The sequence below is a fragment of the Lissotriton helveticus genome (assembly GCF_964261635.1).
Source record: "Lissotriton helveticus chromosome 1_1 unlocalized genomic scaffold, aLisHel1.1 SUPER_1_unloc_17, whole genome shotgun sequence".
Lineage (NCBI taxonomy): Eukaryota > Metazoa > Chordata > Amphibia > Caudata > Salamandridae > Lissotriton > Lissotriton helveticus.
The window spans coordinates 2,164,612-2,177,523 of NW_027611656.1; the positions used below are offsets into that span (position 1 = coordinate 2,164,612).

General features: G+C 49.5%; 1 protein-coding gene and 1 non-coding gene across 3 annotated transcripts in view; one reads left to right on the forward strand and one right to left on the reverse strand.

Moving 5' to 3' along the window:
* Positions 1-12,912, reverse strand: part of LOC144805647 (uncharacterized) — a 435,707-nt gene that overhangs the window by 19,269 nt on the left and 403,526 nt on the right. The gene's annotated exons all lie outside the window — the stretch shown is intronic.
* LOC144805656 (small Cajal body-specific RNA 16) lies at positions 8,859-9,037 on the forward strand. The gene has a single exon (XR_013605570.1).

Below are 12,912 nucleotides of genomic sequence, written 5' to 3' on the forward strand. Positions count from 1 at the left end.
GTGCACACCTCTAGGGTCTGTGTGTTAAGTTTTGTTCCTCTAGGTTCAGCGGAAGTGTCCTTTAACTTTAACTTTACAACTTTTACGCACCATTGGTTAACATTGGTGCATGCGTGCGCTTTCCGCACATCTCCCGAATCCCGAGGGCCATTCCCGACTTCAGCATTGCTTGTCCTGACTGCTCCCAGCGATTCCCTAGGCCCTAGGCCTAACCACTGCTCGAGTGGCATCTCTTATACCACTTGTTTAGTATATGGTTTGAGTGGCCCCCTGCCCTCATCCATAATTGTGCAACTTTGTATGTTTAAACAGTGCTTTTGATTTAACGCTTGTGCCCCTTTATTCATAAAGAATACTGGGGATTGTTTTTAGTAATAAATACATATATTTTTATAATATATACTTGTGTGGTGTCCTTTCATTTGGTACTACAGGATTGTATGTGGTAAAACAGCTCGCTTAACACGACCTCTTAAGTTAAGCCTTTAGGCTGCTTAGTCCATGCTACCCCTAGGATAGCTTGTCTAATAAGGTTGACTTACAACCAGACACCATAAGGGATTGTTTGGTCTGATAACAGGTGGTTCCAGAATTGGAAACATCACCTATCAGGCCAACTTCTCACATGCTCTATCTCCACTACGGCCCCCCGCGGCGGGATGCCTAGTCTTCACCTTGGGGATGCCCAGTGGGGGTAATCTCGCAGGGAAAGGCCAGGACTGGTTCCCAAAGCAAGCACCTTGAGACCTTACTGTGATAAGGCGCTATACAAGAGCGTATGATTATGATTATTACGATTATTACTAGGTTGTGCCCTTCAATTTATGGTGCTTTGCAGATAAATTTTAAGATCTTTTTAGGAGTTTCTCCTTGCTCAAATGGGTGTCATTTCTTATAATTGTATGTTTCCCTCGTCTTCATTGCTTGATTTTGCTTGTGAGAAAGTGTCACTCATAGTGGTTTAAATGTCACTCACAATTACACTGAAATTAAGAAAATGTCACACATAGCAATCTGAAACCCTGGCAGCTGTGCTGGTGTATGACAAATGCGGCATCTTGCAGGGGGCTGTGGTTTTCTCAGAAAACATAATCTGCAAAACCATTAAATTCCTGTCACTCTTGTGATCCCTCGGAGGGTCTGTACAAGTGGTGACCGGTGACTGGCTCGGCTTCTTCAGCACTTCAATGCTCCCCCCGCCCGTCCCATGACCGCACTGGGGGCGCCGGCAGCCTGATGGAAGGCTGCTGGCAGCTGACAATTTCTCGATAACGGAGGCAGCCAGCAGCTCCAAACTTCTGCCAGCCCCAGCGGCTGTTTACATGTCCCAGATACAAACAATGCGCCTTAGAAACGGGGATGACTGCATCCAGGCTTAAAATAGACAGGCTCACGTGCCGTGCAACCGCGCATGCGCGGAAAACAGACACTGTCTCCAGCACGCGCAAAGAGTCCAGCACCAATGGAGCTTGGAAACTGGGATTAGAGTGCCTCACCTCTCCTTGTGCACCTCTCCTTGTGCACCGCTCAGTGGGGGCAGCAGGGCCTTGGGGAGTGGTGGGGGCAGCCCTGCTGAGTCCGGCACCGGGGGCCGGACAGGCTGCCTGTAAGGAGTGTGTCCCGGTGTGTTATTGCCCCCGGAGTGACTCACAATCTCACGCCGAGCCACAAGCGCGCGAACAAAATATGGCGTCTCACGGCTGCGCACGCGCAGGACTGCTCGTCACTGCTGCGCATGTGCGAAGCGAAGACGCTACGTTCTATCGCCGAGTTAGGACCTCGCACGGAGTACAGCCTGTGAACTGCCCTGGATACAGGACGCTCAGCCTCACTGCGCATGCGCAGAGGAGAGACACTTCCCCCACAGAGGAGCCGAACCGAGACGCTCTGCACTGAAATCTCAGCGTTTGCTGTGTCGCGAGGCGCCTCGTGGTCCTTGGTGGGAGAGGTGTCTGTCCGCCGCGCATGCGCAGTTAATCCAAGGCCTCTTCACCCCGCGCTCATGGTTCAGTCCTGCACTCGGGCTCAGCAGGGAGCCCAGGCCCCGAAATAAACCCCAGGTGAGGCCCGACCCACAGCCGGGAGCACAGCACCCACAGGAAACCCCAGGTGAGGCCCGACCAGGTGAGGCCATGAGGTGGAAAGACTGTCTGGTGCTGGAGGGTCTCGAGCCTGCTCTCCGGGGTTCATTTGTTGTTGTTGTTGCATCGATCGTTGATTATTTTGTATCCACAATGCTCATTGGCCCTTGCTGCTGGAGTTGGGTCGCTCTTTTCAAGGCCTCAGCAAACGGTGACAAGTCTGTGATGAGAAGATCGGCTTGAATCTCGTGTTTGTCTTTCACCAGAGTGAAGGGGGGCAGCCCCGCCAATCGAAAGTGAAAGAACACACTCCCAGCCAGCACCGACTGCGCCTCATTGTACCTGGGCCTGCACAGCATCATCTGATGAGGCTAAAACTCCCCCAAATATGACTCAACCTCACTAGGGCCTCAGTGACCAGGCAGCGGTCAGCCAATGCCCATCAGGTAAACAAGCATTGGCGACGCACTCCCACGCAGCACCGACTGCGCCTCATTGCACCTGGGCCTGGGCCTGCACAGCATCATCTGATGAGGCTAAAACTCACCCAAATATGACTCAACCTCACTAGGGCCTCAGTGACCAGGCAGCGGTCAGCCAATGCCCATCAGGTAAACAAGCATTGGCAACGCACTCCCAGGCAGCACCGACTGCGCCTCATTGCACCTGGGCCTGCACAGCATCATCTGATGAGGATAAAACTCCCCCAAATATGTCTCAACCTCACTAGGGCCTCAGTGACCAGGCAGCACCGACTGCGCCTCATTGTACCTGGGCCTGTACAGCATCATCTGATGAGGGTAAAACTCCCTCAAATATGACTCAACCTCACTAGGGCCTCAGTGACCAGGCAGCACCGACTGCGCCTCATTGTACCTGGGCCTGCACAGCATCATCTGATGAGGCTAAAACTCCCCCAAATATGACTCAACCTCACTAGGGCCTCAGTGACCAGGCAGCACCGACTGCGCCTCATTGTACCTGGGCCTGCACAACATCATCTGATGAGGCTAAAACTCTCCCAAATATGACTCAACCTCACTAGGGCCTCAGTAACCAGGCAGCACCGACTGCGCCTCATTGTACCTGGGCCTGCACAGCATCATCTGATGAGGGTAAAACTCCCCCAAATATGTCTCAACCTCACTAGGGCCTCAGTAACCAGGTAGCGGTCAGCCAATGCCCATCAGGTAAACAAGCATTGGCATCGCCAGTAGATCTCGCCTCTGGGACCTTATAAGTGTTTAGTTATGTACCACAATATCCTTGGTGCGACAACATCAACTGTTGCATGGCTAAACACTTATAAGGTCCCAAAGGCGAGACCTATTGGCTATGCCAATGCTTGTTATCATTGGTTCCAGTTTGTGCCTTTTAGAGATGCATGATTCTGTTTCGTCCTCGTGCCTAACTACTATCGCCTTTTGTTGATCTAGATCACGGGTACTCACAAACATTTTCTCGGGCGCTTCAAAGTTTGGTCTGTGCTGTGACCGAGGGCCGCACTGATGCCAGCGGGGTGTAAAGTCGGGGTAGGGAAACAAAGCATGTATATCTAGTGGCTGCCTTTAAGAATGAAGGTGTTCCTAAAGTTAAAATCCTAGTTACCTCCTTTTCCTTACTGCAATTATCCTTTAAATAAGTGTTTGCTGCATATGTACGTTTCTTTTTCATGTTAGTTCTGAGTCGAGTAAACGGCAGTCCAGTGGTGCTGCGGCCCAGGGGTCCGCATGTAAAGACCTGGAGGGCTTTATGCGGCCCCCGGGCCGTACTTTGAGTATCACTGGTCTAGATCCTCCCGGCGACCGCCCCAGCTACATGTGTATTTCCATGTTCTTCAAAAAGGGGTCGGGCTGAGCCGGGGCCGCTGTATCTCCTTTGCTCTCGGTGGTCCCATGGGAGTAAAAGCTGCTCATTCTGCTAATCCTTCCTTAACTTTCCAGAAGTGTCAGAGCAGACAGGCTCGCTGAGTCATTCTTGGTTACTGAGTGAGTCTGTTACATTTTTGCAACATTTATTCAGCGAGTCTGTTTATTCCTAATGTATAGCAACAAGAGACTCAGGTCAGACTCTTCCTGTTTCTCTTGCTAAGCCATAGCGCGTCCATTGGGGGGAGTGGGAGGGATAGAGCTGGGGCTGCCCTTCCAGATGCTCACACCCTGCACAGCTCAAGAAGCTGCCATGACCTAACAAGAGAAACAGGAAGAATCAGAGAAACTGACACAGGTCAGACACACGGTACCAGAGAGTACTAACTGAGAACTTGCTTGTTTGCGCAGTCTTTTTAAGGCAGACTATTTTGAATGATTGAATGTATCGCTTTTAAAATTACTCTGAATGCTTCTAAGACAATCCCATTTTAAATTTAAAGCTTTTTGAAATAAATGTTTTTTTAAAACTGAAATTGAATTGAATGCTTACTCACTGTGGGGAAGCCTGACCTACGTCGACCAGTAGAACGGGAGCTGGGCGGGGCAGGACCAGTGAGCACAGCTGAGAGGACTCGCCCTTGTGGGGAGCGAGGGACAGGTCAGCGATCTAGTAGTTAAGCAAAAGCCTACTTATGGTGCCTGCTGCACGGACGTGCAGCGGCCCGCTGCAGGCGCGCCTAAGGCTTGCCCCTTCCCTTCGCCAACACAGCCAGTGGCTGGACGTAGATGTTAAACAATAGGGGGCTTAACACTGAACCCTGCGGTACACCCTTGCGCAAGGCGAGCTCTTGAGAATGGAAAGGAGGGACATGAACTTGGAAGGACCTTCCCTCCAGAAAAGACCGTAGCCACTCCAGAGCAATGTCCTGGATGACAATTTCCTGCAGGCGGTTTAAGAGTATCGCATGGGAGACGGTGTCGAAAGCGGCACTTAGGTCCAAAAGGACCATGGCCGCTGAGTCTCCGACATCCAGGTACGCCCGAATGGCCTCCTTGACTACCAATAATGCAGTCTCAGTGCTGTGGCGGACATGGAAGCCATGTTGGGATGGGTCAAAGATGGTATTCTGCTCCGCAAACTTGCATAAAATGGAATTCACATGCGATTCTGCCACCATTGCCAAGAATGGCAGTTGGGAGATCGGGCGATAGTTAGCTGACTCTGCAGGGTCCAACAAGGGTTTTTGGAGCAGAGGAATAACCTTGGCATGTTTCCAGGCCCTTCGAACAGACGCTGAGGTCAAAGAGAGATTAATGAGGTTGAGGTTCAGCGGAAAAGAAGAGAATGGAACTGACGAAAGTGAGCAGGCGTCAGTGAATCCGCTGGTGAACCTGATTTGATCTTTGAGCAGAGAGCCTCAAGCTTCTGCTGAGACAGCGGAGGAAAAGATGACAGGGTGTTAACCCCCATGAAACCCAAAGTCCCCGGGTCCCCCACCACCTGGGGCGAAATAGGGGTGGGTAAACACTGATAAATCTTATCGACTTTATTCACAAAGTACAGGGCCAACTAAGTACACTGCTGATCGGAGGAGATCGAGGAAGTCCACGTGGTGCCTCCGCTCTTCATGCTCTTCAGCACAGCGAAGATCGTTTTAGCAGGGTTCGTACTGGCCAGAATTTTATCTGCCAAAAACTTGGCTCGAGCTTGCTGAATAAGCTTATGATACCGATTAATTGCGGCACGATATTTCCTTTTTGCCGCCTGGTCATAGGAGCGCCTCCAGGCACGTTCCAACTGCGTGCAGCCCTTTTTGGCCGTGACTAATGAGTCACTAAACCAAGGGTTCGATGGCCCACAAAATTTCCCTCCCAGCCTCGCCGGAATACAACTATCCAGGCCTGAGGTTACCCACTCATTAAAGCAGGAATTTGCTGTTTCCATATCCGGCGGCAACTGGGGCCTATGGCTCAACAGCCATGTCGAGAGACAGCCAGAGTCGAGCTTGTGCCAAGGGCGCTTTAGAACAGGAGCTGGGCAGATCAAGTCGCCTTTTACCTGAAGTCGCATGTTAAAAGGGACCAAGAAATGGTCGGTCCATGCCTGCAGAACGGGCGGTAGAATCGTAAAAGGGCTTACGTTGGAAAAGATAGGGTCCAGCAGGTGACCAGCCACATAAGTACCTGTTTGAACCTGTTGGATCATCTGATAGGCCTCCAGATCCGCCAAAAAGCTGGCGATCTCAGCCGTCCCGCAATTATCAAGATGGAGGTTGAGGTCCCCGAGAATAGTGAAATTTGCCGTCCTGCATGACTGTGTTGAGCAGATCTTCTCTAAAGGGACAAGATTGACCTGGCGGGCGGTAAATGAGGAGGCCGGTCATAGTGAAATTATAATTCAGTGTGATTTTAAACAGAGCGCGTTCACAGCCAGCGATGTTCTCTTTGCTCAGAGAACAATTGCAGACTTCCTTTGCAATAATTGCAATGCCCCCCCCCCCTCTGCCGGCCTCTCAGCAAATACTATATAACCTATATCCCGAAGAAGGGCCAACCAGGATTCAGCCATTGAGTCAGGCGTACGCCATGTCTCGGTCAGGAATAGAACATCCGGAGCCTCCTCTGTTAGGTGATCGAAAACCTCACCGTGATATTTGGCAAGAGATCTACAGTTCAGACTAAAAAACTTTAGATCAATACCATCTCCCAGACGGGAATAGGAATCCTTAGATGGGAAATGGCAGGCACAGTACTTGCAGTGAAAAGCATCCTCGCTTGGAGCCCAGACAGGAGAGGGACACTTAACTTCCCATGCCAATAGCTCATCACGTGCATACACAATGCGAGCAGCAGTGAAAAGGGCAGGGGTCCCGGCGACTGGCGCGGAGGGGTGCAGGCGGACTTGCCTTAGGGCCCGGAGGTTGCCAGGCAGGCGAGTCAGCAAACACTAGTCTGCGACCTAGTCGTCCCCCCCCCAAGATGGCGAACACACTCCCTCCCTTGCCCCGACCAGTGGATCCCCGAGGGCAGCAACAGTGCAATCAGCTTTCAAATACGGCGCAAAGAGGTAGAAGATAAAAGCAATTAGGTCCCCACACAGTTAGAAGCACAAATATGTATGAGCAGTGTAATTATTAATGCAGCGCTAGCAAAGCTCCCGGCTCACGCCTCAGGAGTATGGAGTATGGAACATGCATAGATGGTGCCTTCGGCATGCCAATGCACAACATTGATGCCATTTTTAGGTCTCGGCAAGCGTAGGCTGCGCTTGCGCAGTCTCGCTGGCGAGATTTTATGTTTTCTAGTAGTGCGGCATAAACCCGCCCCTCTTCTCCATTGGCTGGCTTCCTAAACGGCAGCCAGCCATTGGAGAAGAGGTTTGTCTCTCAATTTAAGCCCCGTCTTTTTCGGATTGGGGTGGCGTTTTTTTTCGGTTCTTTCTTTCTGTGACGTCTTCAGTCAATCAAAAAAACACGCCCCCAATCTGAAAAGGACGGGGCTTAGTTTCTTCGTGTTTACGCTTGTTTTTTTTATTTTACTTGATATGTTTATTCCATCGCTTGGCTAGTACATGAGATGTTAAGGCTAGACACGTAACACAGAACATTCCGCACTCCCCAAATATGTTATATTCTCCTCCTCGTATATCGTAGAAAAACGGTTTGACTTTTTCTGTGAATAATAAATTAAATGTCGGAAGTCAAACCCAACATAGCAACTTGGCAATATTTTAGTTGTCTTTTATTCATATTAATGACAAGGGTTGGCTGGATAGGTCTCCGGATATCCGCTTTTGAAATGTTCACCAGCGTGCGTGTCAAGCCTCAACAAAAAATTACGTCAGGAATGTTAGTTGTGTTGCAACGTTTGCGATTGGATTAGTGATCTCGCGAGAGTTCTTTGAGCGAGTCCCTGTGATATTAGCTGGTAGACCCAGTGCGTCTCTCTTTCACCCCCAACATGGCACAGAAGGCCAAGAAGGAAGTTAAGAGCTTGTGGCCGAGTGTATGGGCCTTCGGGGGAATTGTGGGGAAAAGAGCTCGCTGAAGGGTTTATTTTGTGGAGAAACGTGATAATTGTCTGTCAACCTCCGTGCAGGGTGTTGTAGGCAACATACAGCCTTTAATTGTAGATAAGAGTTGGACCGCATGTGTAAGGGAGTACCGGAACATGCCGCGCTTCCTGGACAGGCGCACAGAATTCTTTAACGTTCCTGCACTGTTTCGTTAGTGGATATTTTTTCCATTTGTTTAGGGAGGTAGGAGGGAAGTGATTAATTATCCGGGGCGTTTGTTAGTGCTTTATACCTGGGCTGTGAGGAGCTTCTTACGAGCAGGAATGCGAATTATATTTGTAGTCTGTTGAGTGGTTTTATATAGTGCCCTTGGGGGAAGTTGTAAAGAATGAAAGTAATCCATGTTACACTCCCCGGGAACGTGCCCGGCATAAACCCACGTCATTTTTTTTCTGTTTGATTTTATTTCAAGTGTAAACTGCTTTACTGCCTGTTCTTGCATGTGTGTGTGTGTGTGGATATTTCATTTTGCTCTGGTGATGTAGCACATGTAAATGTACATGTAAATGTACATGTATTTATATAGCGCAAATCACCGACCCGGTATCTAAGAGCTTGCTTAGGGAACCCGTCCTGGTATTCCCCTGTGAGATACCCCGGCAGGGTATCCACAAGGTGAAAGCCAGGCATCCCGCCGCGAGGGGCCGTAGTGGAGATTAAGCAAGCTATTGCCCAGAGTCGCAGAGTGTGACCCCGTGAGTCGAGTAGGCACCGGAGCGAGAATTGTCGAGTCCGTGGAATTTTCAGCCCGAGACCCGCCGAGGCGGGGAATCGAACCCTGGTCCACGGCCGATCTCAGCTTCCGGGTCTGCCGTCTCTAACCACTGAGCCATGGTCAAGAAAGATGGCTCTTGTCTGGCTGACCCCTGCCTGGGCTCAGTTCGATACCAAGGCAGCCAGTCCTGGACCTAGAGAAACCAAAGGGCTACCTCCTCAGAGGGGCTCGTACAGTAACAGGTGTGAACATCTTAGCAGCAGTTTGGTGATCATGTATGATACTGCAAACACTCATTTAGGTGAACTACCCTATGACTAAAATTTGTATATTTAGCCTGGTTTAGTAGCTCAGCCGATGACCTGAAAAAAGGTACATAGAGCCTTGCTTGCACTTCCAAAACGACAGTTGGTAAAGGGAATACTGTCGAAGTAACGTTAAACTAATTATCTCAAGCGGGTTTTGTGAACCGGTGACGGGTGTGTATGACGTGTATATGAAAAATATACACGTCACCAATGAGATCACGCTGTGTTAGAAAGATTTGTTTCAATACAGTGGTTTACATTCAATTTTCTATGCACTTTGTTTTTTCCCTATATGTGTGTTTCGTCGGCGATGGATTGACATCCTGTTTTGAACTATCAAGTCAGGAGAAGGATGTTATCACTAAATCCCAGGTGATACTTTATCTTTTTCACTAATTTCTTTATAAGCAGTAGCGGTAATGGTCCTGATGAAGCAGCTAGACACCACGTGGATCTAATTAGTCTGCAGAAACATGTCGACCTTCCATCTTCATTAGTGGTTATTTGTTTAGACCACTACGCACTTTCTTAATTTTAGGACCGAAGAGAATCTTAATAAATATTTTTTCTCTTCTTTACCTAATTTTACAGTTTTTTTCACAACTTCACTTTGCACTTCACTTTTAGCACTGCTTCAGTCACCACACTATACATCATGTGTTCTCCTCACACTGGGCACCACATGTAGGATTAGGCTTTAACCATCTGCCAGTCCACAGTGGGTCTCACAATTTACCTCCGAGGGGGAAAGATCACAGATGATGAAGGGCGGATCCGAGTGGTGACTGATGGGAATCTTTTCACAGAGATGAGAGACCTTATGTGTGATTTTCATAACACATTATTAGTTTCACCCCTTTTTCCTCTTATGACCTTATAGGAATTTAACTTAGTTTGCATTTTAGATGACCCCTTGCTATTTTTTGTTGAAGTAACTGCTCCTAGGGATAGTAGCATTGTTTGGGTCGTTAAACCGGCCCTTAGACCCTCGTCCTCCCTGTTTGTTAATATACCACAAAGATTGTGGCCATAATTTTGGCTTTAAGCAAGCTTGCTTCAAAAGCGGGGTAGATAAAAAACATTATCAATTGTAGATGAACAGCCCCTACCTCTGAGTGTTGATTCAGGGGGGACATCGTGAGGCATCAGGGCACCGTCCAGAAAAACCATGCCCACTGTTTGCACTCCCGAATCACCCCAGGCCAACATTCTTCTATTTGTAACTGAGCCCGACTGTGAGGGGATTCCCAAAAGGGGAATAGTGGGGGCGTATGGAGCCATCGTTTTGGTATATCTTAAAGCACTCCTTCAATACAACAACGCGACCCTCAACAAATGAGGCGCCATCGGGGAATTTTGCTGTTGGGTAATAAGTGTGTATGTAGGTCTCCCCTTTGCCATGTCAGTTGAGACATACCAATCTGCTGCAGGTTACGTCCCACCACCCAATACCCTAGCCATTGTAACTGGCTTGCGTAGCAGTAAGCTTCCAGGTCCGGGACCGCCAGCCCTCCTTGTTTAGTGTCTAATTGTAGCTTCGCGATTCCAATGCACCTCCGACCTCTTCCCCAAATTAAATCAATCAATAGGGAGGACAATAATTTAAATAGCAGTGCCGGGACCATAATGGACAAATTAGTGAAATAATATAACAATCTAGGATGCATCACCATTTTGGCGATTACCACCTTGCCCGCCACCGATACTGGGAGGGAAGTCCAGAACTTTATTTGGGACTTGGGGCAGTTATAGCAAGTCGTAAGTTGCCATTTAGAAGATCTGTTGTCTCCCTGTATATGTGGATTTCTAGGTATTTGAAGGTAGTAGGTGCTATTTGAAATGTCCATTTCCCGAAGCCTAGAGGACCACTACGTGTCGTGTCAGTAAAGAAATAGACATAGGACTTGTTCTCATTTATCGAGAGCACGCAAAGCCGCTGAAATGTGTCAAAGGTGGAAGGTATAGGTTCATATTCCTAGTCTAGGTTCTTGAAATATAGAATTAAACCATCTACATATGCAGAGACAATATGTGTGTTGGGCCCCAGTTCACCCCCTTATGACCCGATATATTACACAGTTTATGCAGGAGGGGCTCCAAAGCCAAGATGAAAAGTAGGGCCGATAATGGGCAGCCCTGCCTGGTACCCCGTGCAAATCAGGTGTTTGTTAAGCGCAACTACTCACCCATAAGGGTCTCAAGGTGCTCTGGCGTGTGGGGGGTAGGTTTGCAGGTTCCAGTCCATCAAGGAGGGGGTCTGTCAAAGAGCCAGGTTTTGACGTTTCTTGCGAAGATGGGGAGCGATGTTATCTGTCTGAAGTGGGGCGGAAGGTCGTTCCAGGCTCTGGCCGTGCGGAAGGAGGAGGAGCAGCCTCCCGATCTGGTCTTTCTGGTGCGGGGGACCACGGCGTAGGAGAGCTGGGCTGATCGTCGGGTCCTTTGTGGTGCGTGGAATTTGAGTTGGCTGTTCAGATATGCTGGTCCGGTGACGTGGAGGGCCTTGTGAGCGTGGGTTAGCATCCTGAAGGTGACTCTAGCTTCGATGGGGAGCCAGTGGAGTGTGCGCAGGTCCTTGTAGATGTGGCAGTGTCCTGGCAGGTTGAGGACCAGTCTTGTGGCGGCGCTTTGGATGTTCTGTAGCTTGCGGGTGAGGTTTTTGTTTATTCCGGCATAGAGTTCATTGCCGTGGTCGTGCCTGCTGGTGACCAGGGCGTGACCAGGGCGTGACTGACGGTCTTTCTGTGTTCGAGGGGGATCCATTTGACGGTCTTACGTAGGAGGCGGAGGGTGTGGGAGCAGGAGTATGAGACGGAGTTGATCTGGCGGTCCATTTTGAGCTCTGAGTCCAGGATGATTCCCAGGTTGTGTGCATGGTCAGTGGGGGTGGGCGGGCTTCCGAGGGCAGGGGGCCACCAGGTGTCGTTCCAGGCATCTGGATTTGGGCCCATGATGAGTACTTCTGTTTTGTTGGTGTTTAGTTGTAGGCAGCTGTTTTTCATCCATTTGGAGACGGCTTCATGCCTTCTCGAACGTTGTGTCTGGCGGTGTTGGGTTCGTTGGATAGGGAGAGGATGAGTTGGGTGTCCTCTGCGTATGACACAATGTTGAGTCCATAGGTTCTGACAATGGGGACTAACGTAGCCATGTAGACGTTGAAGAATGTAGGGCTGAGGGAGGACCTCTGGGGGACTCCACAGGTGGTAGGTGTAGGGTCCGAGAGGAAAGATGGGAGTCTGACACCTATGTAAGGTGATGTATTGTGAACAAAGAGGATACTAGGCCAATCTGGTGTCATAGAAACTGAAGCTGAGTCGGCAGAGCTATAAAAACTCCCCAATACTAGGTTCCCCCAGAGAACAGTCAAGGACCAAACCATAACAAAAAGCTCAGCAGGAACTCTACATAAACAATACCATAGTGCAGTCACCGTAGGGGGCGTTGGCAACCACCACAGTCGTAACACACATTACCCCATATTTAGTTATATTATTCTCATCGCTCCAGCACAAGCCCCATCATCGTGAAATAAGCCTAAAGAACGAAGTGTCATTGTGAACATTGAGTCATACTAATCAATACTTCATACTATACCAACTTCCGGAGGGCCTATCATACCACCTCAATAGTCATTCGCAGTCTGTGGAGTAACTAATGGAAATAATGTTAGACTGGTTTCAGAGTCTGAACGAACTGTGACCTCGTCCGAGGAGCGGATAGACACCGCACGGGACTGGGCATCATGTTCCGCCAGGGCTGCTGATGTCAGAAGAGCTTCCTTCTGGCTGCCCGAGATCTGTTCTAGAGATGGGCTCACACCAGGCCCATCGCCACGGTGTCGATTGTTTGCTCTCAGTTTCTTTTT